This window comes from Balaenoptera physalus (assembly GCF_965194825.1).
Source record: "Balaenoptera physalus genome assembly, chromosome: 13".
Taxonomy (NCBI): domain Eukaryota; kingdom Metazoa; phylum Chordata; class Mammalia; order Artiodactyla; family Balaenopteridae; genus Balaenoptera; species Balaenoptera physalus.
Window position 1 is genome coordinate 66,994,190 of NC_138892.1, and position 21,566 is coordinate 67,015,755.

The 21,566-nt window shown below is 40.2% G+C and overlaps 1 protein-coding gene across 6 annotated transcripts in view; it reads right to left on the reverse strand.

The window, feature by feature from the left end:
* The window catches only part of PCED1B (PC-esterase domain containing 1B), a 148,954-nt gene that overhangs the window by 20,499 nt on the left and 106,889 nt on the right, over positions 1–21,566 (reverse strand). For 3 of the 6 annotated variants that reach the window (XM_082422624.1, XM_082422621.1, XM_082422625.1), the window contains one exon: positions 8,327–8,495. The exons of 2 other annotated variants lie outside the window; for them this stretch is intronic. The gene's annotated coding sequence lies outside the window, so the exon portion shown is untranslated. Of the gene's footprint in view, positions 1–8,326; positions 8,496–21,442; positions 21,515–21,566 lie in introns of those variants that run through there. One more of the 6 variants, XM_082422626.1, reaches the window with a different exon arrangement.

Genomic DNA, 21,566 nt, shown 5'->3' on the forward strand with positions numbered 1-21,566 from the left:
TAAAGGGAAGCCAAGAGAGAGAAGTCAGCTGGAGGGGAAGTGGTGGTAAGAGAGCTTTTGTTTCTTTTAAGGTGGGGAACAATGGTAGCGTGTTTGTATGCTTACAGAAATGATTCAGTAAACAGGGAAAAACAGATGCTGCAGGAGAAATGGGGAGAATTCTGGAGCCGTGCCCTTGAGTGGGCGAAAGGGATGGGCTCTAGTGCCCAAGTGGAGGGCTTGGCCTTGGGTAGGAGCGTGGACAGTTCAACCAGAGAAACGCCAGGGAAGACGCGTGATGTGGAGGTGACAGCTGGTTGGGGTTTTCCTGATTGCTCTTTTCTCAATGAAATAGCAGCAAGGTCCAGGTCACCAGTTGAGAGTGAAGCTGGGGGAAGGTGAGATTAGAGGTTTGAGGATGGAGAAGAAGGTATGAAATTGTCATCTGCGGGATAAAGAGGCTGCCATTACTCAACAGCACGGAGGCCCACTTAAAGCTGGGAGCCCTTATTTCGACTGAGGATGCCCAGCAGGGGTGGTCGGTTTTCTCTAGTCTGTTTTCAGCCACGTGGGTGCAGGTGCGGAGTAGGCAAGGATGGTATTTAGTCGGATTGGGGTTTTGCCTTTCAGTTTCTATTTATGTTAATGTGCCATTAGAAATTTATAATTTATTTTAAACCATGATTTATTTAAAAGCAAACTCACAGAAGCGAAATATAATTTAGTGAAAAAGTATTCTGAATATAAGGGCAGAAATGATGGTTCCTTTAATATTAACAACTTTTTAATAGTTCCAGCCACAGATTAATTTAGACTTATCTTTCTATGAGCCATTATCATTATAGCCACATTTTCTATTTTAAGGAACACTTATTTTTCTTATCTTCTTGGAACTGAGTGTTTCAAGCGGGTCAGAAATGAGCCCACTAAATATTTACTTATAAATGCACTTATTTCAGCCAGCTGGTGTGTGTTTGTGTTCAGATCAATGCCTGGTTACCTTAAAAAGAGGACCAAATTTGGCAAATCACAAAAAATATGTGTTTTCTTTGCTTGTATGACTTGAAACAGTACGTATTTTTGATCTTTTCTCTTTAGAGCATTTGCATTTCGCACTTTCAAGCACATATGAATAATTTGTTTCTTTGGGGGCACAAAGTCTTCTCTGAGAGTATATTAAGAATTTTGGCTTCCCTGGTGGCGCGATGGTTAAGAACCCACCTGCCAATGCAGGGGACACGGGTTCAAGCCCTGGTCTGGGAAGATCCCACATGCCGCGGAGCAGCTGAGCCCGTGCGCCACAACTACTGAGCCTGCGCTCCACAGCTACTGAAACTTGTGGGCCTAGAGGCCGTGCTCCGCAACAAGAGAGGCCACCACAATGAGAAGCCTGCGCACCGCAACGAAGAGTAGCCCCTGCTCGCCGCAGCTAGAGAAAGCCCGTGCACAGCAACAAAGACCCAACGCAGCCAAAAATAAATAAAAAATACATAAATAAAAAGAAAAAAAATTAAAAAAAAAAAAGAACTTTGAGACTGGATCAAAACTTCTCATGAGCTGAATTTAGTAACTGGACTCAATTCTGCACTAATTCGGTATATGCAAACTTCTGTGTTGTACAGGAGCAAGGCTAGAGTTGCTAGAGTTTGGGAGGTTACAGGCTGGCAAGAGCCCAGGTCATGGTTTCACCAGGATGGATGGAATGAGAGGAACGGAATTTATTTATTTATTTGTTTATTTATTAAATTTTTTTAACATCTTTATTGGAGTATAATTGCTTTATAATGGTGTGTTAGTTTCTGCTGTATAACAAAGTGAATCAGCTATACGTATACATATATCCCATATCTCCTCCCTCTTGTGTCTCCCTCCCACCCTCCCTATCCCACCCCTCTAGGTGGTCACGAAGCACCGAGCTGATCTCCCTGTGCTGTGCGGCTGCTTCCCACTAGCTATCTATTTTACATTTGGTAGTGTATATATGTCCATGCCACTCTCTCACTTCGTCCCAGCTTACCCTTCCCCCTCCCCGTGTCCTCAAGTCCATTCTCTACATCTGCGTCTTTATTCCTGTCCTGCCCCTAGGTTCTTCAGAACCACTTTTTTTTTTCTTTTTTTTTTTTAGATTCCATATATATGTGTTAGCATACGGTATTTGTATTTCTCTTTCTGACTTACTTCACTCTGTATGACTGACTCTAGGTCCATCCACCTCACTACAAATAACTCAATTTCGGAGTAACGGAATTTATAGAGACCTCATTCTGTCAGGATTGCTTTAACTTTTCTGCAAACTTTCTTAGAAATTTAATGTTTCATGTGACTTCTCTCTTCTGCTCCAGTGTAGCTTCATGGTTCCGAGCACGGCCTATGCAGGCAGAAGACATGAGTTCAGAGTCCGAAGTTTGTAACCTGCGAGCTGAGTGACTTTGGGAAAGTTACTTAAGCTCTCTGGTCCAATTCCACTTGTGGAGATTGAACAGGCCAAGTTATAAGCAGAGTGCTTGGCACTTGGTCAATGTTCAATTTATTCTAGGAGTTAGTATACATACAACCATGCTTTAGTAATATAAAATAATTACTAAATTATCTTAGTAATTTAGCAGTATAAAAATAGACTTTCAATGGCTAACTACTGAGCTTGAACCAAGGACCAGGCCTCCTGAATCTTGGTCCCATAGTCCCAGAGCCACGGTTCATGAATTTCAGGAAAATCAGGAAAAATAAAAGTTTGTAAACCTTTTTCACAAAGAATAATTTAATACCCTAGGAGAATTGGGCCCTGAATTATTTAGCAATGTCCCTCACCTCTAAATAATATTACGTTTTATTAGAAGACTCCAGACTACTGGCTTAGTTTTCTGATTCCAGTCTCTCTCTCTCTCTCTCTCTCTCTCTCACCATCTTAACCATTTGTAAGTGTGCAGTTCAGCACTGTTAAGTATATTCACACTGTTGTGAAACAGACCATTTCATCTTACAAATCTGAAAAACTCTATCCATTAAACAATAACTCCCCTTTTGCTGCTCTCCACACTCCCTGGGAACCACCATTCTACTTTTCTGTTTCTGTGAATTTGGCTGCTATAGACACCTCACAAAAGTGGAATCACAAGTATTTGTCTTTTTGTGTCTGGCTCATTTCACTTAATATAATGGCCCCAAGGTTCATCCATGTTGATGGAGGTGACAGGATTTCCTTCTTTTTTTCAGGCTGAATAACATTGAACATCCAGTTCTCTAAAATTCACTGTTCACCATATCTGTAAGAACACAGCTTTGTCCAACCCCAGGCCAGTGCTTGAAGACACTCTTTTTGAGATGTTTTATGTTAAGGGTCAGTTGACTTAGCTATTTATTAGTGACAACAAATTTCCTATACACAATCCATGTTGGCATAAACTATGCAAACAAAGAAGCTCCATCCTAGACCTGCAAAACGCTGGGAGCATCTTTTTTCTCTCACCAAGAAAAGCTGGCAAAGGATCTCCCTTTACCTTTTACATTCATGATCTGTGTTTGAAAAATTCCTCTTTAAAATGCCTTTTACTTCTCAACTTGTCATATTGGAGGGGGCTATTCACAACCCTGTCAGGTTTTAAAAATATGGATATTTTGGGAATGTAAGCTGATGCAGCCACTACGGAAAACAGTATGGAGGTTCCTTAAAAAACTAAAAATAGAGCTACCATATGATCCAGCAATCCCACTCCTGGGCATATATCTGGACAAAACTATAATTCAAAAAGATACAAGCACCCCAATGTTCACAGCAGCACTTTTCACAACAGCCAAGACATGGAAACAACCTAAGTGTCCATCGACAGATGAATGGATAAAGAAGATGTCGTACATGTGTACAATGGAATACTACTCAGCCATAAAAAGAACAAAATAATGCCATTTGCAGCAACATGGATGGACCTAGAGATTATCATACTAAGTGAAGTAAGTCAGACAATGACATATATCATATATCATTTATATGTGGAATCTAAAATATGACACAAATGAACTTATCTATTAAATAGAAACAGATTCACAGACATAGAGAACAGACTTGTGGTTGCAGGGGGGAGGGAGGGAGGGAGGGGGAGGAATGGAGTGGGAGTTTGGGGTTAGCAGATGCAAACTATTATATACAAAATGGAAAAACAACAAGGTCCTACTGTATAGCACAGGGAGCTATATTCAATGTCCTGTGATAAACCATAATGGAAAAGAATATGAAAAAGAATGTATATGTATATATGTATAACTGAATCCCTCTGCTGTACAGCAGAAATTATCACAACATTTAAAATCAACTATACTTCAATAAAATAAACTGGGTGTATTTTTTTTTAAATGCATGCTTTTAAGTGGCATTATACATTAATTCTAACAGTGGTAGCATTATTCTTTGCTAAAACCAAAATGCTAACCCTTCATCCATCTGCATGGGAGGATTATGGATGCAATAATTTCCTTTATTTTCAAAGCTACCTGAAATTTGGTCATACCACATTTATAGAGAAAAGTTCTAATATTTTAAACATTATTTACTGTAGAATTCCTGAACTTGAAGTTGTCTTGTCCTGGAAGGTAGAAATTGCTTAATTTTTTAAAAAAATTTATTTATTTATTTTTAACTGTGTTGGTTCTTGGTTTCTGTGCGAGGGCTTTCTCTAGTTGCAGCGAGTGGGGGCCACTCTTCATTGCGGTGCGCAGGCCTCTCACTATCGCGGCCTCTCTCGCTGCAGAGCACAGGCTCCAGACGCGCAGGGTCAGTAGTTGTGGCTCACGGGCCCAGTTGCTCGGCGGCATGTGGGATCCTCCCAGACCAGGGTTCGAACCCGTGTCCCCTGCATTGGCAGGCAGATTCTCAACCACTGTGCCACCAGGGAAGCCCAGAAATTGCTTAATATTTTTGATGCATGCTACTCTTCCTTTCTTTTTTTGTTACGTAAATCTCACTGAGTGCCTCCAGAGCCAGGCACAGTGCCTGACACTAGGGTATGAGGCTGAGTAAGATACAGTCTTTGTGTTCAAGAGTTCCCAGTCAGTCAGGGAGAAACACAGAAGCAGATGATTGTCATTCAATGTTGGAAATGCAGTTATAGCCTTACGTTAGGGCATCACTTCTATCACTGAAAAAGGATTTGAAAATTTTTACTGAAGGGGGCTACCCTGGTGGCGCAGTGGTTGAGAATCTGCCTACCGATGCAGTGGACACGGGTTCGATCCCTGGTCCGGGAAGATCCCACATGCCACGGAGCAACTAGGCCCGTGAGCCACAACTACTGAGCCTGCACATCTGGAGCCTGTGCTCCGCAACGGGAGAGGCCGCGACAGTGAGAGGCCCGCGCACCGCGATGAAGAGTGGCCCCCGCTCGCCGCAACTGGAGAAAGCCCTCGTACAGAAACGAAGACCCAACGCAGCCAAAAATAAATAAATAAATAAATTTAAAAAAAAATTCCATGAGAACAAAGTTTAAAAAAAGAAAAATCTTACTGAAGATATGCATATGACTGAAAATAGCATTGTGAAAAGTGGCTTCTGGTCAGACCCTCTTCAGAAGGACATTTGCTTTATAAAGATAATGATTGCCCCAAATGGCATCATTTGTTTTATAAATCAAATGTGTATCACTATTCCATTCTACCAATAAAATAGTAGGCTTTTAAATATTTTTCCAAATTATTATTTACAAAAATAATGTTACTGGTTATTTCTTATTACCTTCCTTTCTTTCTCCTTTAGGACATTCCTTTCCTTAACACATTTTGTTGTTGAATCTCTGAAATACATTAAAAAAAATGAAGATGGAGAACTACAAATTACTTCCACTTCTCTGAATCTAGTGTTCACCAGTTTAATTAACCTATGACTGTAAATCTTTGAATCATATGTTGATATTCTATTTTCTTAGTCATGATTTCTAAGTGTTGCATAATTGTTGACTCAGTCACCTGATATACTGGTATCAGAACAAAAAACTTTGATCGTGTTTATGTACCATATATGCTTTTATTCTTGGAGATGCATACTAGTTAAATCACGGAGTAGTTTTAAAATACATGACAAAAATTCCTAAGGAGAAAGAAATGTCTCTTTGTTGCTGGTTGAATAAACTCTGCAACTATGCAAAGATCCAATTTAAAATCAGTTCTAAACTAATGAGCCTGTTCCCCAAGCTTGTTCTTCTTCTCAGTAAGTGAAGCCAACATTTACTTAATTGCCCCACGACAGAAATTACAAGGTCATCTGTGATTCCTCCCTTGCCTTCATCCACCTGGAGTAGGGTAGATTCTACCTGCTGAACCATCTTGGATAAGTCCCCTTCTCTCCCTACAGCCTTGACCTCAGCTCAGATCTGCAGTCCTGCTGTGGCTTCTTAATTTAACTTCCCAGGTATATTATTTTCTTCCTCCACCCCATTCTCTGACCTGCAGTCTTTGTTCTTCCTAAGACGCAGATCACACAATTTCACTTCCCTTTCATAGGCTGAATTTAACCTGCTAAATCGTGTGAAAAATTTTCTGAAAATATCAAACCTTCTGCCTTTTCTCAATAGGCATGTTAGCCAAATACATAGCATTACCTCAGTGAGGCCTGCAGATCCCAAAGTGATAAGGCATCTGGGTTCCTTTAGATCACAAGAATAAATAATAACAAACACTTATCAAGTATACTATTCTGAGCACTTTAAGTGTTTTAACTCTTTTTACAAAGTCAACAATAATAATTATTGCCATCATTTACTGGGAGTCTAATTTCCATCCAGACATTAGGTGTCCATTAGTTGTTACCTTTTAAACCACCATGCCAGGTTAGTGTTCCTGTCTCCAGGAGGAAGATGAAATGAGGGAAGGGATTTCTTAGGTCAGGGGTTGCCCCAGGCCAGTCAGCTAGGAAGTAGCAAGGCCCAGAGCCAGCCAACTCCCCCCGCCCCTGCTCTCTGCCCACCCTCAGTACCGGGCACCTCACCACTTACATGCCTATAGTGGTGCCACATCAAGAAAGGTAATGGAAATCCACAAACAATAAATGCTGGAGAGGGTGTGGAGAAAAGGGAACCCTATTGCACTGTTGGTGGGAATGTAAATTGATACAACCACTATGGAGAACAGTATGGAGGTTCCTTAAAAAGCTAAGAATAGAGCTACCATATGATCCTGCAATCCCATTCCTGGGCATATATCTAGAGAAAAACATGGTCTGAAAGGATACATACACCCTAGTGTTCATTGCAGCACTGTTTACAATAGCCAGGACATGGAAACAACCTAAATGTACATCAACAGAGGAATGGATAAAGAAGATGTGGCACATATATGCAATAGAATACTACTCAGCCATTAAAAAGAACGAAATAATGCCATTTGTGGCAACATGGATGGACCTAGAGATTGTCATACTGAGTGAAGTAAGTCAGAGAGAGAAAGAGAAATATTATGTGATATTGCTTATTTGCAGAATCTAAAAAGAAATGATATAAATGAACTTATTTACAAAACAGAAACAGACTCACAGACTTAGAGAACGAACTTATGGTTATCGGGGGGGAAGGGTTGGGGGGAAGGGATAGTTAGGGAGTTTGGGATTGACATGTATACGCTGCTGTATTTAAAATGGATAACCAACAAGGACCTTCTGTACAGCACAGGGAACTCTGCTCTGTATTATGTAACAACCTAAATAGGAAAAGAATTTGAAAAAGAATAGATGCATGTATACATATAACTGAATCACTTTGCTGTACACCTAGAACTATCACAATATTGTTAATCAACTATACTCCAATATAAAATAGAAAGTTAAAAAAAAAAGAAAGGTGATGGAAATGGAAATTAAAATATTGTGGCCAAGCCAGGCAGACTGTTTTGACTCACAACTTCTGGGGAACAAAGCCTGGCGCTAAACTGACTTCCCCAAGTCCATCACCTAAAGTGTTACTGTTTGGGTTTCGGGGTTGTGTCTGGTGACAGCAGGCTCAGAAATCCTGGACATTTGGTGGAGTCACAGAATGTTAGCCCCCAGGCTGAAGGAGAAACTGTCTCTTGCAGAGCGTGATTAACCACAGACAAATTTTAGGAGGAAGTAGCCTAAGAAAAATCTGCAAACTTTGCCTGTCGTCTGCTGAGGCTGTCAAACAAAACTAGATGAGGAGCTTCTTATTTCTTTAAGTGGGAAAGTCCTAAATAGAAAAAGCCCCCAAATGTTTTGTCTGAATAAGTTCTCTCGGTGGATGTCTTAAGAACAGGAGACGTATCATTGATGGCCAGGGGCCAGGGCCCAGCTCACCAGCCTGAAGCAAGTCCTTTACCTTGGGGCCGAGTCTGCTGATGAGGAATGCATACTCACAGGGTCATGAAAGGGCGATTTCCTTATTGTCCTGTCCCATCAGGGCTTAGTCCAGAGGAGGAAGGAAGAGAGGTCCGGGGCATACCACACTGTCACCCATGCTCAGAGGAGAAGAGGGCCGTTGGGAGTTCCTCTTGGCCACCTGTCGATCTGCTGGGTCACCATCGTCCTATCAGGAGAGAGATGGCACTTCCGTCAGAGGGCTTCGGTGAGAGCGGCAGCCTCAGCCAGCTGGAGGGCATGGCCCTGTGGCCTCAGGCTGCTCGGGGGTGGGGTGGGGGATGGCTCAGGGCTTCCTCTTTCCTGGAGCTAATTACAGAGTCTCAACTCTTATCTGTGCTCCCAGATGAGCCCAGCTGCCGGCTGGCTCTCAACCAATCCCACACACTTTTTCAAGCCAACACTGAGATTTCCTAATCATTTCTTTTACATCTGGGGACAAAGATTTAAACTAATTTAGTCCTCCGTCTGTCACTTTTGGGCTAAAGTCCCTTTTCTTGGTGGTTGTACCACGGGATGTCTCTTAGGACCTAAAAAGATTTTTTTCCCCTGAAGATCCTCAGCCAGAGACCACCAGGGTCACCTTGGGCTACACCTTCTCCTAATGAGCTTTTGGTACTCTGATTGTCTGCGGACATCCCATTCAATGCCCCTGCCAATCTGAGCAGTGAGACATTTTATCTGGATGCCAATGAAGCTGACTCCAGTTCTTCTGGATGAGTCTATCAAAGCCCCTGGCCATTCAGACAGCCATCTATTTATGGAGGGGGACACTGGCTAAGCAGTCTATTCCCCAGAGGTGTGCTGAGATTTGGGGGTGCAGAGTGGAAGGCGGATGATTACACGCAGATCTGTTTCTTCACTTTCCTTTCCAACAGAACAGGTCCTTTAAAAACCTAGGATTTTTTTAATTAATTAATTAATATAAAGAGAGAGTGCAGAAAATGGAAATACAGTTTTGCCTTGTCTCCGGTAGGCTGAAGGAATTACCAAGGAGAGAGGATTCAGAGTAAAACACACTAGTCCTGGGACTTCCCTGGTGGTCCAGTGGTTAAGACGCCATGCTTCCACTGCAGGGGGTGCAGGTTCGATCCCTGGTCGGGGAGCTAAGATCCCACATGCCGTGCAGCACGGCCAAAAAAACAAAAACAAAACAAAAAAACACACTAGTCCTGATGCCAACTATTGATCATATTATGGTTCACATTTACTGAGCCCTGTTTGTGTTCCTCTTCCTGTCTCTGCTCCCTCCTCCTCTCCCTCCCTCTCCTTCATTTTCATAAAAAAAAACTATTGGCTAAATGAATTGCTGGTTATAACAATCTACACACAACCTCAATTACAAGGAGACGAAATGATTAGGGAGGTAACTGAACTAGGGTATTTAGATTCTTCTACTCTAAGAATCACCGAATATATAGCATTAATGCTAAACTAGGAGGAAATATTATGGCTCAACTGTGGAAATCAGCTTATTCGTGGACAAGGAGGCATGTAAATGAGGAGGAGAATTAGAGCCACCAGAACCTTTACTTTTAGATGTCTGACCTGCCTGTCCTGGTCTGTAGGCAGTGGGGGATTAAGGAAACTAGCGAGAACTGGGACTAATCCAGAACCTAAGACACACTCCAGGAACACCCAGACGCCTGAGAACAAGACCAGGAGTTGCAAGCTCCTGTGGCTGTAGGGATTAGACGTGAGATGGAAGAGGGTACAGGAACAGGGTCTGTTCGTTGTATGGACAATCATTTTGCATATTAAACATGTAGGAGTAGTCTTTGTTAACTCTAAGACTTGTATAGCTGGCCCTCTGGTTCCATAGGTTCCGTCTGCATCCGTGGATTCAACCAACTGGGAACTGAAAATATTAAAAAAAAAAAAAAAATTCCTGAAAGTCCCAAAAAGTAAAACTTGAATTTGCCACGTGTTGGCAGCTATTTACATTGCATTTGCATTGTATTAGGTATTGTAAATAATCTGGAGTATTTAAAATATACAAGAAGATGTGCATAGGTTATATGCAAATATATGCCATTTTATATGAGGGACTTGAGCATCCATGAACTCTGGTATCTTCTGGGGGTCCTGGAACCAATCGCCTGTGCGTACCAAGGGATGACTATACTATATTTAAAAAAAAAAATTCTTAAACCTCTCATATCTCGTGTTTTGCCACTTCTGATAAATATTATATATGGGAACAGAGAAATACCTCTCTACCATAAGGATAAAACAGAAGTGAAAGTATAGTGGTAAATAAAAACTTAATACTCAGCCTCAGTGTTGGAGACATTAGGGAATAGTGGGGATTGTGGCAAACTGGAGAACACATGTACCATTTAAGTGGGCAGGAGCCACTCTGCTCTAGCAGATTGCTTCATTAGAGAATATGGCTCCAGTATCCAGGTTTTTTTACTTCTATCTAGACAGTGAGGGAGTCAAGTTAGAGCAAACATCTGGGAATGGGGAACCACATAGAATCCTATCAAATGGGAGCAGTGGGTAGAAGACAGGGAAGCAGTGAGGATTGCAGGAGCTATAGAGGGGCCAGAGAGAGACAGAATTCTGAAAACATTCTTGCCTTGGGAACACTTTCCCTTCTAGTTGTAGTAGAAACCAGTGACAGTTTCCCAGGCAGCGTCCAGGCTGGCATAGCCTGAAAACTCATGTACTTCTGCAGTGCAGCATAATTTCTTGATAGGCAAATTTTGGCACCACTTCTCAGAGTATAACCAACCCAAGAATGGAAGGTGAGATGGTGCTATTGGGTAGCAACTCCCTGTCATGGCAAATTTTAACCCTTCTGTGAAGTACAGAGTTCTTAATGAATGCTCATTTCTTTGTCTTTGTAGTTAATTGAAGTCAAGTTCTCAAAGCCTGACTGCCACATAAGAATCTTCTAGGCATTATTTTTATTTTATCTGTGGTGCTTAAATATAGATAATTGGATATTTGTAACACCAATATGCTGATATTGTAGTTGATCTAAATGGATTTTAATATTTCTTCACAGTTGGGCACAGCTCAGTGGCCTGTCTTCAGGTAGAGGCTCAGTTTTACTCAAAGATGAACTTAAAAATGTGTGCTTTTTTTGTTAAGGAATAATAATGGTAATAAAATACTGTTAGGGCAGTATGAATAACCATACTGTCTAGGACTTCAAAGAGCCTTCCAAATAACTTCAAACAAATCTCTACTTTGTTTTTAAGAACACTGGGGAAATAGAATTTAAATGAACAACTGTGCCTTTTAATCCACATCTCATGGGCCCTTTACTAAACAGTAGTAATAATAACTGCCCTTATTATTTTTTCCACATACTCTCTAATAAGCCAAATTGAGATGGATTGGAGTTAGTGGTCTGACACAGCAGGGGAAAGCTATAGGCACATTGTATCCAGATATCAGCAAGGCATTTGGCAATGCCTATCATTATAACATTAGAAATAAGATGGAGAAGTACGTATGAACTAGATGACAGCACATTTTAGTGCACTGATAGTTAGTCATCTACGTTCAACATATCATTCAACATTGATTTAGCAAATATTTACTGGAAATCTACTATGGACTAGGTACTGCTCTAGGTTCTATAAGGATAGGAGCGAATATGAATTTTCTTTTTTGTAGAGAACACTGAGAAAAAACCAGAGGTTTTAAAGAAGGTATACACACACGCACACACACCTACACTATATGTATAAATACATATGTAATTTAAAAAGTGGATAACTCAGGCCTTGAGTGGAGAATAGATTTCATCCTCACTAACAGTGGATATTGCAATACAAAAACAATTTTGAAATGTCATGGGTGAAACATGTTATATCATTATATACAATGATATATAAAATATATATTAATAGACTATTAAGTATAGAGTTCTCATACACGTTCCTCCCACCCCCAAAGATTCCCCTATTATTAAATTTTGCATTAGTGTGGTACATTTGCTACAATTGATGAACCAATATTGATATATTATTTTAACTAAAGTCCTTACTTTATATTAGGGTTCACTCTGTGTTGTATATTCTATGAGTTTGGACAAGTGTTTGTTTGCATCCATTATGTTTCATGGTGTCATGTATTATCATGTTTCACCATATCATGTATCCACCATTACAGTATCATACAGAATAGTTTCACTGTCCTATAAATTCTCTGTACTGTACCTACTCATCTTCCCCTCCCCCAGAAGCCTTAGCAACCGCTACTGTTTTTATTATTTCTATAATTTGCCTTTTCCAGAATGCCATATAGCTGTAATCATTCAGTATATAGCCTTTTCTAGTTGGCTTCTTCCATTTAGCAATATGCATTTAAGGTTCATCCATGTCTTTTCATGGCTTGATAACTCATTTTATTTTATCACTGAATACTATTCCATTTTATAAATGTACCACAGTTTGTTCATCCATTCACCTACTAAAGGACACCTTGGTTGTTTCCAAGTTCAGGAAAGTATGATAGAGCTGTTATAAACATTGAAATGCAGGGTTTCCTGTGGCCACAATTTTCAACTCACTTGGGTAAATACCAAGGAGTACAATTAATGGATTGTACAATAAGTCTAAGTTTAGCTTTGTAAGAAACAGTCTTCTGAAATGGCTGGACCATTTTGCATTCCCACCAGCAATGAATGAAAGTTCCTGTAGCTCCACATCCTCTCCAGCATTTGGTATTGTCATTGTTTTGGATTTTGGCCATTCTAATAGGAGTCTCCTTTTTGTTTTAGTCTGTCATTCCCTAATGACATATGGTGTTGAGCATCTTTTCATATACTTATTTGCCATCTATAGCTTCTTTGTTAAGGTGTTAGATCTTTTGCCCATTTTTAAAGTTAGGTTGTTTGTTTTCTTATTGTTGAGTTTTGAGAATTCTTTGTACATTTTCGATATAAGTTCTTAATCAGATACGTGTTTTGTAAATATTTTCTCCTAGTCTATGGCTTGTCTTTTCATTCATTTAACAGTGTCTTTTGTAGAGCAGAAGTTTTTAATTTTAATGAAGTTCCACTTAATTTTTCTTTCATGGATTGCACTTTTGATGTTGAATCTAAAAACTCATTGCCAAACACAAGATCACCTAGATTTTCTCCTTTTATATCTTCTTAGAATTTTAGTTTTGCATTTTACATTTAGGTCTGTGATCCATTTTGAGTTAATTTTTGTGAAAGGTGTAAGGTCTGTGTCAACTCCTTCTTTCCTTTTCTTTTTTTTTTTTTTTAATTCATTAATTAATTAATTTTTGGCTGTGTTGGGTCTTCGCTTCTGTGCGAGGGCTTTCTCTAGTTGTGGCGAGCGGGGGCCACTCTTCATCGTGGCGCGCGGACCTCTCACTATCGTGGCCTCTCTTGTTGCGGAGCACAGGCTCCAGATGCGCAGGCTCAGTAATTGTGGCTCACGGGCCCAGTTGCTCCGTGACACGTGGGATCTTCCCAGACCAGGGCTCGAACCCGTGTCCCCTGCATTGGCAGGCAGATTCTCAACCACTGCGCCACCAGGGAAGCCCTTTCCTTTTCTTTTTGCCTGCGGATGTCCAGTTTTTCCAGCGCCATTTGTTGAAAAGATTATCCTTTCTCCACTGAATTGCCTTTGCTCCTTTGTCAAAGATGAGTTGATTAGATTTGTGTAGGTCTATTTCTGAGCTATTTATTTTGTGCCATTGATATATTTGTCTATTCTTTTGCTAATTCCACATCACTATAGCTTTACAGTAAGAATTAAAGTCAGATAGTGGCAGTGCTCCAAGTTTGTTCTTCTTCTTCAATATTGTGTTGGCTATTCTGGGTCTTTTGCTTCTCCATAAAAACTTCTTTTTTAAAAAATTTATTTTACTTATTTTTGGCTGCGTTGGGTCTTTGTTGCTGCGTGCGGGCTTCCTCTAGTTGCGGTGAGCGAAGGCTACTCTTCGTTGCGGTGCGCAGGCTTCTCACTGCGGTGGCTTCTCTTGTTATGGAGCACGGGGTCTAGGTGCATGGGCTTCAGTGGTTGTTGTGCATGGGCTCAGTAGTCGTGGCTCGCAGGCTCTAGAGCGCAGGCTCAGTATTTGTTACGCACTGGCTTAGTTGCTCCGCGGCATGTGGGATCTTCCCAGACCAGGGATCTTCCCAGACCATGTCCCCTGCATTGGCAGGCAGATTCTTAACCACTGCACCACCAGGGAAGGCCCTCCGTGTAAACTTTAGAATCAATTTGTCAATAGCCACAAACTAACTTGCTGGTATTTTTATTAGAATTGAGTTAAATCTATAGATCCAATTGGAAAGAACTGATATCTTGACAGTATTGACTCTCGTTATCCATGGAATACATCTCTATTGATTTAGATCTTCTTTTATTTCTTTCATCGGAATTTTGTAATTTTCATCAGCTAGATCTTGTATATATTTTTGGAGATTTTTCCTTAAGTATTTCTTTTTCTTTCTTTTGTAAATGGTGTTAATGTAGATGGTGTTGTGTTTTAAATTTCAAATTCCAATTGTTCATTGTTGGTATATAAGAAAGCAATTACTTTGGTATCATTCATCTGTATCTTACAACCTGTCTACAATCATGTATCAGTTTCAGGAGGTTTTTTGTTCTTCCTTTGGGATTTTCTACACAAACAGTCATGTTATTTGTGAGCAAAGACAGTTTTCTTTCTTCCCAAACTGTATACCTTTTACCTCTTCTTTTAATCTTATTTCATTAGTTAGGACTTCCAGTGCAGTGTTGGAAAGGAGAGGTGAGAGGGGGCATCATTGCTTTGCTCCTAATCTTAGGGAGAAAGCATCTAGTTTCTATTAAGTATGAAGTTAGATGTAGGTATTTTGTAGACATTCTTTATCAGGTTGAGGAAGTTACCCTCTGTTCCTCGTCTGCTAAGGTTTCTTTTGTTTGTTTGAATTATGAATGGGTATTGGATTTTTTCAAATGCTTTTTCTACATTTATGGATATAATCATATGATCACCTTTAGCCTGTTGATGTGATGAATTACATTAATGGATTCTCAAATGTTGAATCAGCCTCATGTACCTGGAGTAAATTCTACTTCATCATGGTGTATAATTCTTTTTATACGTTGTTGGATTTGATTTGCTAATATTTTGTTGAGAATTTTCACATCTATGTTTATGAGAGACATTGGCTTGTTTTCCTTTCTTTAATGTTTTTGTTTGGTTTTGCTGTTAGGGTAATGCTGGACTCATAGAATGAGTTAGGAAGTATTCCCTCAGCTTCTATTTCTGGAAGAGATTGTAGAGAATTGGTATCATTTCTTCCTTAAATGTATGGTAGAATTCACCAGTGAATCCATCTGTGCCTGGTACTTTCTGTTTTGGAATATTATTAATTACTAATTCAATTTCCATAATAGATATAGACTTTTCAGATTGTCTATTTCTCCTAGGTATGAGTTTTTGTAGATTGTGTCTTTCAAAGAAATGGTCCATTTCATCCAAGTTATCATATTTGTGGGCATAGAGTTGTTGATAACACTCCTTTATTATTCTTTTAATAACTGTGGGATCAGTAGTAATAATCCTTCTTTCATGTCTGATATTAGCAATTTGTCTTCTCTCTTTTTTTGTATACATTATATTTTAATATGCAATTTTTATTATAAATGAAAGCAGATATGTTTTCATATAGCCTTTTTTTTTTTTCTGCACCGTACAGCATGAGGGATCTTGGAGTCCAGACCAGGGATTGAACCCATGCCCCCTGCAGCGGAAGCACAGAGTCTTCACCGCTGGACCGCTGGGAAGTCCCCATATAGCCAGTTTTATTTCTTTTATAAACCACAGAATTTATGTACTTTGCCTGTTTTTCTATTTTATCTAAGGCTTATGATATATGAAATGTTTACCTTTTGTTCTGTCACACACGCTGCAAATGATTTTATTCCAGCTTATTACTTTCCTCTTAATTTTGTGTTCATATTTTTCATACATGAGCTTTAGATAAAGTCTTTCAGTATTTTAAATATTGTTTCTTCCTTCGCTATTGTGCTAAATAATACCTAACATTCACTAAGTGTTTACTGTGCATCGGGCATTATATGAAGTATATAATACTTTATATACTTTATAGAGTATAGATATATAGATATATAATTATATATAATATATATAACATAGTTATCTATAGTATATAGATAAGTATATGTTATCTAGGTTAAACCTCCAAGAATCCTTGTGGTAGGTATTATTATCTCCATCTTATGGATGAGGAAACTGAGGCACAAGATGGTGAGTCTCTAGTTGCAGGTGAGCACAGAGCCAGGATTTGAAGCTTGGCACTCTAATACCAGACACTCAGCCCCTAAGCTTTACTGCCTCCCAGAGAAGTGCTGCCACTTGAAGATGGTATGATTTATCAATATTTTTTAATGGTCTACATATTTTTTTAAAAGGACACTCATAAACACTCTACTTTTAAAATGCCAAGATTTTCAAATTTTATAACATAGAGCTGTATGTCATAGCCCTTGCAAATTTAAAAGAATTCATTTATTTTGGAATTGGACTTGATGCATTATGTACTTTAATCTTATGGAAAAGTGGACTGATAGAATATTGGAAGATGTGGGAGAAATTAGGAGACAGGGAAAATTAAGCAATTTTTAAGAAAAGGCAATTATTAACTGTAGGGAAAAAGCAAATGGTAAAGAGAAACCTCATGATTATAGTACACACAACATTAAGCTGTGAATGCCATTTGCATGGACATAATAAAGTGAAAAATGAATGTTTAACCACACAAAACTAGTGAACGAAAGGTGAGGAAGTGGAAAATGGAGAAAGTGGAACAGACAACTCTAGTTTTGGGGAGTTGCTATTTCTAAACAAATTTAGAACAATCAGAGGGAGAAGAAGGATTGGTAGAGCAAAAAAGGAATAGCCTTACAAGCATCAATTATTAGATGGAGTTGAGGGTAAACATAATAAATATGGAGAGAGATTGTTTCATTTACTCATGATCTCCATTTTCTCCCTTGAGACATAGCTCCAACTTTTAGAAATATTCCTAAGGCTATTACAAAAAGATTAAAACAGGTTTGTTTTCCTCTCATTCAAGAACACGTCTTCACTTAACAAGTTAAATACATAATGCTAACAAATAATTCACAATACTTCAATGAAGACAATAACTTTAAATGTAATTACAAAACAGAATAAACGGACAGTGTTATTTTTCAAGAGAACAATTTCGTTTACTATCAAATTTTGCCACATTGTACCTTTCTCTGACTCATTAAAACCCTGGCCATATATCTGCTGCTTTCCCATCCAAGGACCGTCTGATCTTTAAATAGCATGTGGAACTCCTACCAGAGTGACCTTTCTTTTTGGCAGGTCATCTGACAATATTAGCTAGAGTACTTTGTTCCCAGACGAGCAGGAGACCTTAATATTCGGAGAAGCTTTATTGTTGAAACCGTCTGAACCGACTGCCAAAAATGACTGACTTCCTTTGCTCTGAAGAAGTTTCTCTTGTGTTTGCAATAAGTAGATATCAAAGGGACATTTATGGGTCTAAACTAGTTCCAGTGCTTGTAAAGAGGGCCACCCCGAGACGAGGCAGGCAGTTGGGAGACAGATCTGTTTCAGGGGCATGAGAGGAAGTTTTCTGAAGGACGCTGGCAGCAAAGGGCGGGCAGCCAGTACTGCATGGAGGTCTTAACACAACACGATCAAGTGTCCCTACAGGTGACAGAGCATAGCAATAGCATATCAGGAGCATATGATATTCAATCCCAAGGTAGGAAGGCAGGAAACCAGAAATGCAGCTTAGTGAAGGTAAGAGCAAGGCAAGGCCCCAGCCCCAGAGAGAAAGAGCAATGAAATGGGTTAAAAACAACAACTCAGGAAAACAAGTGCAATTATCACAATTGGGTCCCAAATGGCAGACTCTGAAATAAACTCGTAAATGCAATCAGCAAATGAGGTTAGAATCTTGGAAACTATCCAGCTGCTTCATATGATTTATAGGATTGGAGAAGTGTGTTGATCCTCATACCGAAATTTATGTCACAAGGTGAAAACACAATTCTAACTTCCCAGTGAACCATGATTTAAGCTACACAGGGTTGAGTGTGCGGAAGTATGTCTTTGTCTCTAAGGGACATAATAAGAAATGCTTGCAATTTATGAAAGTCACCGATAATTTTTAACCTTTTTGTTTTGGAGGTCAGCCAAAATTCCAAATCTTTTACACTAACCATTGCAGTAATCCAGGTGAGTGAAGGCGGTGGTGATGGAGGGGACGGGGACAAGGTGATGGACTGAACAGCGACTGGAGGGGAGTGGGGGATGGGAGAGAATCACGAGCCGAGAAGTATTGTACAGAATGCTTCCTTGGTGTTAGAAGATAAACTGAGGCATATTAAAACTTTTTAGTTTCTTTGAGCAAAAACCAATTGGAATGGAGCAGCGCCAGATCAGAAGTTGTTAGGAGCCCTCCACCAACAGGAACTCTGGGAGAGACTTTATACAAAGAAGGTGGAAGCAAAGCAAGGAATTATTGGTTGGCTATAGCTGAAAGCCTCGTTGGCTGTTTGTGATTGGTTGTCCTTAGGTTTGCATTTCGATTTGGGTTTGCTTACGTAGGCTGCCATGGCATTAGTGCCACCTGTCTTTTTTTTTTTTTAATAAATTTATTTATTTTATTTATTTATTATTTTTGGCTGTGTTGGGTCTTCGTTGCCATGCACGGGCTTTCTCTAGTTGTGGCGAGCAGGGGCTACTCTTTGTTGCGGTGCACGGGCTTCTCATTGCAGTGGCTTCTCTTGTTGTGGAGCACAGGCTCTAGGTGTGCGGGCTTCAGTAGTTGTGGCACACAGGCTCAGTAGTTGTGGCTTGCAGGCCCTAGAGCGCAGGCTCAGTAGTTGTGGCACACGGGCTTAGCTGCTCTGCGGCATGTGGGATCTTCCCAGAACAGGGCTCAAACCGTGTCCCCTGCATTGGCAGGCGGGTTCTTAACCACTGCGCCACCGGGGAAGCCCGGCACCACCCGTCTTAATGGTCTCCTTGTTGAGTTAACTTAACACTGGTTTCTGGATTGGCTCGGACAACTGAGTGGACAGGGATGCCAGCACAGAGTAGGCACAGTCTGATGTCTGGAGTCAAAACCTGACTCCAGTTTCTATGCTCTGTGTGAACTTGAGCCAATTACTTAACCTCTCTCAGCCTTTATCTGTAAAAACAAGAAAAATTCTACTTACAAAGTTGTTGTGAGAGCTAAATGAGAGTTCATACCACTAACTTGACACATATACTGATAGTATATTAATTGCTAAACCCTGAATTCAAAGTCCAGTATGCTGGGAGAGACATGCAAAAACAATCAACACACTACAAAGGGGCAAGTGATAAGCGCAAAAATATCAGCCTCCCTGAAGTGTTCGAGGAGCCCAGAATCAGGTGCTCTGCTTACAGATGTGGGGAGAGGGGAATGGGTATTTGAGCCAGGCTTGAATAAATATGTTTCCACTAAAATGCATCTCCCCTGTGACCTTGGACAAATTAATCTCCGAGAGCCTCTGTTTCCTCAGTTAGGGATAATAATAATAACCATCCCAAGGAGTGATTGTGAGGGTTAAGTGAAGTAATCCCTGAAGAATGCCCAGTACAGTGTCTGGTACATAGCGAGTACTCCATCAACGTTGGCTATTTTGATTAACATTATTACTATGGAGAACTCTGGGACTAAAGAGCTCTGATGAACTCAATGACATATCAAGGTCACAGCTAGTTAATAGCAGAGATTAGACTAAGATCCAGGCAACAATTTTATGCTCAAAATAAAAGTAGAGCTCTGGACTCATCCATCCTACTTTTCCTACTGGAGATTCTAGAGAGAGTGTTGGATCTTTTTGTGTAACATGGAAACTTAGCAACTTTTCCCAAATGAAGTTCTGAATGAAATCATTTAACATTTGAATGAGCTCATATGTAAAAGGATTAACCACTCTGACAGGTACTAAATCTGCAGTACATATAAATTTACTTTTTCTTACTGGACATCTTGGTTTTGCTTTTGTTTTTTTTCCAGGTTACATATTTCTCTTATTTCAACGCTCTAACACCGTTCTCTGAAGCCTATTTGATTTTCATATCAAAGGAAAATGAAAGCAAAAGGGATAGGTTCTACTTGTAATCAACATCCGTTTACTGTCTATTGTGGTTCAGAAGCTCTTTGCTAGCACTATGGAAGGAGACAAAGAATAGAAAAGATTAGCCTCCATCTTTGAGACAGTTGCCATTTTGTTTAAATAAACCAATCTACATGCAAAGAGAAAACAATAATTCTATGATAACGTATAGATATTCCATGGTCATATGGGGTAGGTTGGATATGTTCACACAGAGGAGACAAAGTCAATTGGTGTATTGGGTGGGAGCTAATGAGGATGTATGGAGAGAAAAGAATCATCTCTTTGACCAGTGCTATGCTGGGTGTTCTGTATAGTATCTGGATAATTCTGAGCTCTAAAAATGGTAAAGACTGGCAAAGAGAAAGGCAGGCAGTGATTTTCATTAAGATCACCTGGTACTGGGCTTCCCTGGTGGCGCAGTGGTTGAGAATCTGCCTGCCAGTGCAGGGGACACGGGTTCGAGCCCTGGTCTGGGAAGATCCCACATGCCGCGGATCAACTGGGCCCGTGAGCCACAACTACTGAGCCTGCGCGTCTGGAGCCTGTGCTCCGCAACAAGAGAGGCCACGACAGTGAAAGGCACGTGCACCGCGATGAAGAGTGGCCCCCACTCGCTGCAACTAGAGAAAGCCCTCGCACAGAAACGAAGACCCAACACAGCCAGAAATAAATAAGTTAATTAATTAATTTTAAAAGAAATAGGAAAAAAAAAGATCACCTGGTACTAAACAAACAAACAAAGGAACCTGCACCCAGCACCCACCCTCAGAGATTCTGTTTCCGTTTCCGGGGCAGGGAGCCCAGGTCTCCACACTTTATGAAAGCTCCCAGGTGATTCTAAAGTGCAACAAAGGCTGAGAACCTCCACGCTGGGGGAAAGACCAGATGACAAATATTGGCAAGTCTGTGTAGAGGACTAATGCATATGAAAGGGTTTTCTAAATAACACACTACTGTGTGAATAAAGACTTACCATTGTTTTTCTATGTGGAGCTTGTACCTAGAGATCCCCTCAAATGACGTTGAACGAGTGCACTTCAAGCAGGATTCTGAGCACATTGTATTGAAGCGGGCGTGTGGGTTTGTGGGGAGGAGGG